The sequence below is a fragment of the Thermobia domestica genome, chromosome 14 (assembly GCF_964235325.1).
Source record: "Thermobia domestica chromosome 14, izTheDome1.hap1.1, whole genome shotgun sequence".
In the NCBI taxonomy this organism is placed as follows: Eukaryota; Metazoa; Arthropoda; class Insecta; order Zygentoma; family Lepismatidae; genus Thermobia; species Thermobia domestica.
The window spans coordinates 34,685,041-34,691,040 of record NC_137467.1 but is presented as its reverse complement, the minus strand read 5'-3'; positions in this window follow the sequence as shown (position 1 = coordinate 34,691,040).

Below are 6,000 nucleotides of genomic sequence, written 5' to 3'. Positions count from 1 at the left end.
ACGGTAGATTGGTAGTAGATTCAGACATGTTTACATCTTTACATAATTGAGAACAAGTAATTATGGTCCGCTGAATGCACGGCAAATAAAGCTGGAGTTTTCGCCATGTACAAACACAGAAATTTACCTGACCATTACTATCGTCATCTGACGAGTGAATAAAACACTGATGAATACCTTTAAGAGTATCTGACAATGATATTTTATAATTTTCACTAATGGAAAATTGTGTAGGCAATGAAGAATTTGTAACAGCATTAAAGTAATTTTCAATATATGAATAATATGATAGAAAAGTATACCACTCATCAGGTGAAAGACGAATACGATCATAGTAATTATGTAAAGTGATAATAACGGAAAATTCTCCATCATCATCCTATGCTTTATTTCATTTAAAAATGACGATTTAAAATTTGATTATCCATTTTTTTACTCTCTCTCTCTCTCTACTTAATTGAAGAACTAATACTGTATTTACCCTATCCGTTTTCTTTTATACCCATTGGGAAGTGTATCAAAATTTTCTATTCGTTTCCTTTTACTAGCAGTAACCTGATAGATTTTATGCGCCTCCGGCTCAGTAATCAATTTATAATCTTTAGTACGTACAATTTGTCGACCGAGAGGAACGCTAGTAGAAGGTGAATTATTTAAAATCATATCTTTCATTTGTTCAAAGTTAACATATTTTAATGTTTTATTCAGTGTGATTCCCTTGATTTTACATATTGTCTTTGTTTTACCATTAAGAAAGTTAACAACGGAATAGCCGTAACATTTGGAGCCACAAGCACAAAATTCTTCGATATATGCATCCGGACCATATTCCGCCAACTCATTCTTCCATTCCCCTAAATGCACTCCTATTTTTAACTGTGGCTCACCAGGCGATTGAGTGTAAATAATATTATCGGTATCATAATATAACACACGCTCGCCAAGTAAATCAAAATAACGAAATAACTCGAGGCGAGCGTGTGCCGTGGTGTATGCTGCGATTATCACGTTAATATTTTTAGCAGGAGCAATAACGCTCTCATTAACACTCCAGTTGAGCACACGGAATTTTTCGCCGATTGGAATGCACGATTTAACCTCAATATTCGGATTTGTTAATTTATCGAAATACTCCTCGGGAGTTTTAATGATAGCGATTTGCTCCATGTTTTCTCTTTATTCGAACTTACCCCACAGGCTGTTTATTCCTAGCTTTGAAATTCGTTTCTTAGGTTTGTTGCGCATAATCTTTTCCCGGTCTAATTGGATACCCTCTTTCTCATAATACTCCTGTATGAACTGGTCTTTTTGTTGTTCAGTGACGCATCCTGCAGGCCAACCGTTACACTCAGTCTTGATCTTCATAAACAGGTTAATGTATTCCGTGAAAAGACCGCCCTCTTTCTTTTCAGCGTCATACATTAAAACCTCATAGCTCCATACCTCGTGTTTTTCTAGCACTCTATGTCCTTTCTCGACAGCTACCCGCACTTCGTCTACAACCCACACTCCAGTCAAATCTCTCTCCCCTTCCGAATGCGTGCATTCTTCTTCTTCATTCAGAGTGTCCGCGCATGTTCGGCATAAGGGGAATAATAATTTTCCACCACTCCGATAGGGCAGCACCAGGTGGTAGAGATTGGCCAGGGGTAATACCGTGCACTTTATTATTCCCTCAAACCCCGAAATATCAGGACACTCGTCATCACCCACATAAACTTTCGGATGACCCACAGGATATTTTTTCACCTTACAACAATAAGGATAAAGGGATATTATATCGGTATACATGATACGTTCTCCCTCTTTCGCCTTTTTGTAGAGTTTTATGGTGTCGACTCTACCGCCATACAGTGAATCCCGCGGATGAATTGGGCATTTCTTAGCCATGCTGTGGTTTTTTACAAATATACTCACCGGTGGGTGTTCTTTCAGAAACTCGCGCCACCGGCATTCCCACATTTCATGCACTAGCTCTTTTAATCGATTGATTTTGTTTACACTACTCTCATAACGCATATTAAAAGTAGTGTACGCGTCGTTATATATGGGGTTATCACGGCCTGTGGGGTAACACTCCCGGCACCAGTGGAATAGACACCCCTGGTACTCCCAAACATGTTCTGCACCATTATAGTGCGCATATCCATCCACTTTATACCCACCTCTCACCACAACCTCTCGTCCGTTACCAGAATGCGGGATTTGTGTTTTTAATCTGTCGGCCTCGTACACGATCCACTGAACGGCGCCGACAGATTGGTTATCACGCCACCTGTACCCTCTATGTGGGAGTAGTAATCGCGGCACCTGAGGACACTTTTTGGCCCCTGGGTCCCTGCCTCAGGACCCATGGTCCCTGGCCGGGGTCAATGACCTAGGGGTACATAGGACCACCCCATCTAAATTTTGGCAGGGGTACCATGGCCCACCCCCTAAATTTTGGCAGGGGTACATAGGACCACCCCCCTTAAATTTTGGAAATTGCCAAATCTAAAAATTTGGTATGGTAGGGTAGGACCATAGTATGTACCTCTATCAGTATTGGGGGTCTATGTCGTTCCCTTTCATGGGTAAAAAATTGCCAAAAAGTCAAATTTCGGGGGTTTTTGACCTAATTTATCCCCTTGGATGAGGTGTTATTACCCTATATGGTTATATGGGCGTATACAGGGGTCCATTCCCTTTCATAAGACATGGGTATGTTAATGCACCCCTTGAAAAATTTGGGAGGGGTACCTTGGCCCACCCCTTAAATTTTGGAAATTGCCAAATCTAAAAATTTGGTATGGTAGCCTAGGACCACAGTATGTACCTCTATCAGTATTGGGGGTCAATGTCGTTCCCTTTCATGGGTAAAAAATTGCCAAAAATTCACATTTCTGAGGTTTTGACCTAATTTATCCCCTTGGATGAGGTATTATTACCCTATATAGTTATATGGGCGTATACAGGGGTCCATTACCTTTCATAAGACATGGGTATATTAATGCACCCATTGAAAAATTTGGGAGGGGTACCTTGGCCCACCCCTTAAATTTTGGAAATTGCCCAATTTAAACATTTGGTATTATAGTATAGGACCCTAATATGTATTATGATAAATTTGGATGGTCCACCTCGTTCCCTTTTAGGGGTACCAAATTGCCAAAATATAAACGTAAGCAATACGTAGTACCACGTGTTTGGTTTTGACCTAATTTATCCCCTTGGATGAGGTCCTATTACCTTATATGTTTATATGAGCGTATACAGGAGTCTATTACCTTTCATAAGACATGGATATATTGGTGCACCCCCGGGAGGGGTACCTTGGCCCACCCCTTGAATTTTAGAAATTGCCCAATTTAAACATTTGGTATAATAGTATAGAGCCATAGTATGTATCACTATAAATTTGGGTGGTCCACCTTGTTCCCTTTCATGGGTACACAATTGCCAAATTTTAGTACAACCACGTGTTTGGTCTTTTGACCTAATTTATCACCTTTGATGAGGTGTTATTATCCTATATCGTTATATGGGCGTATACAGGGGTTCATTACCTTTCATAAGATATGGGTATATTAATGCACCCCCAGGAGGGGTACCTTGGACCACCCTTTAATTTTGGAAATTGCCCAATTTAAACATTCGGTATAATAGTATAGGACCCTAATATATATTAATGTAATTTCGTTCCCTTTTAGGGGTACAAAATTGCCAAAATATAAATGTAAGCAATACGTTGTACCACGTGTTTCGTTTTTTTACCTAATCTATTCCATTGGACGAGGTCCTATTACCTTATACGTTATATGGTCACGTATGGGGATTCATTTCCTATCATAAGACATAGGTACATTTGTGCACCCGGGAGGGGTACTTTGACCCACCCCTTTAATTTTGGAAATTGTCCTTTTATATGTTTGGTATTATAGTATAGGACCCTAATATAAATTACTATAAATTTTGGTAGTCCACCTCGTTCCCTTTCATGGGTACACAATTGCCAAATTTTAGTACAACCACGTGTTTGGTTTTGGCTCAATTTATCCCCTTGGATGAGGTCCTATTACCTTATATGGTTATATGGTCATGTATATATTGGTCCATTTCCTATTATAAGACATGGGTACATTGATGCACCCTTTAAATTTTTGGAAGGGGTACCATGGCCAACCCCTTAAATTTTGGAAATTTTCCAATTTGAGCATTCGGTATCATAGTACATGCCTCAACATGTATCATGATAAATTTGGGTGGACCACCTCGTTCCCTTTTAGGGGTACAAAATTGCCAAAATATAAACGTAAGCAATACGTTGTACCACGTGTTTGGTTTTTGGCCCAATTTCTCCCCTTTGATGAGGTTCTATTACCTTATATGGTTATATGGTCATGTATATGGGTTCATTTCCTATCATAAGACATGGGTACATTGACGCACCCTTTAAAAATTTGGGAGGGGTATCTTGGCTCATTCACTCGGTTTTAGAAATTTTTTAATATAAGCATTTGGTATCATAGTACAGGACTTCAATATGTACCACTATAAATTTGGATGGTCCACATCGTTCCCTTTCATGGGTAAAGAACTACCAAAAAATCAAATTTCGGAGGTTATTGACACCTATTTAGCACGTTATATGGGTATGTACAGAGGTTTATTACCTTTATATGTTTATGTTCCCTTTTAAATTTGGGAATTATCAAATAACAAAATTCGGTAAACGTTTTCTAGGACCCATTGGTGTTCCTCTTATGACCAAATATTCAAAATTTAAAGGTTATTGACCGGCTTTATTATTGAATAAGTACAGGATTTATTACTTTTTCATAAGACACAGGTGTATTTGTGTACCAATCTTAAATTTTGGGAGGAGGTACATTTCTTATTGTCATATCAATAATTGGTAATTGGATAGTATCTCATTCATTGGGTAAATCATTATGATCACGTGATCAGTTATTAACCTATGATGGGATTAGGAGTCCAGAACATTGGTACATTGAAACTTTGTAGGATAATTTGAGAATGCGTCATTGGTTTTGATTATTCCCGCCAAATATAAACGTAAGCAAGACGTTGTACCACGTGATTGTCCTTGATGAGGTAGTGTACAGGGATTCATTTCCTTTGTTGTGGTACTTCTTAAGTTTGAGTACACACACACACTTCTAGAAAACAGTTGGTTCTACTCAGGTAAACAATTGACGGACATTATTGACCTTATTGAACATATAATGATATGATTAACTCTAAGACTTAGGTATATCAAGAGAAGTATTCTTTAAATTTGGGAATGGTGATAAACAGAATTTTAACATAAGGTGCGAAATTTGAAACAATACATTGAACTTTAGTCACAGCTCATAGTCTAAGATCATTGGTGGTGATTGATTTGAAATCTGATAGCTAACCTTTTTGAATCTTATGACTCATAGACGAAAGGCAATACATGCTACAACAGTTTGAAATTTAATCATAAGGTGATGTAATCTGACACTAGCAAAGTTATTGTTAATGCAATTTGATTGGATGATCACTATCTTTCCTGCAATCTGATTGGTTGATCACTATCTTTCGTGCAATCTGATTGGTTGATGATTTTCAAATCTTTGCTGTATTCAGTTTTAAGTTTTGTTTAACATTTAAAAATCTTGGTTTCGTTCAACATTTTGCACTCACTGATAAATATGATCAAAACCGTTTATTTGTTAATCGAATAGTTAAAAACCGGATAAAGTTTGACGGTTAACCGTGAAACGTAATTTTTTTTTAGTTTGAATTTTTTTTGTTTGAAACTTTTTGTTTGAAAATTCTTGCTTTCAAATTTTTGTTTGAATTTTTTGTTTCAAAATTTTGTTTGACATTTTTTTGACAACTTTTGTTTCAAATTTTTTTCGTTTGAAATTTTTTGTTTGAAAATTTTTGTTCGAAAATTTTGTTTAACATTTTTTTGTTTGAAATTTTTCGTTTCCAAATTTTTTTGTTTCAAAATTTTGTTTGAAATTTATT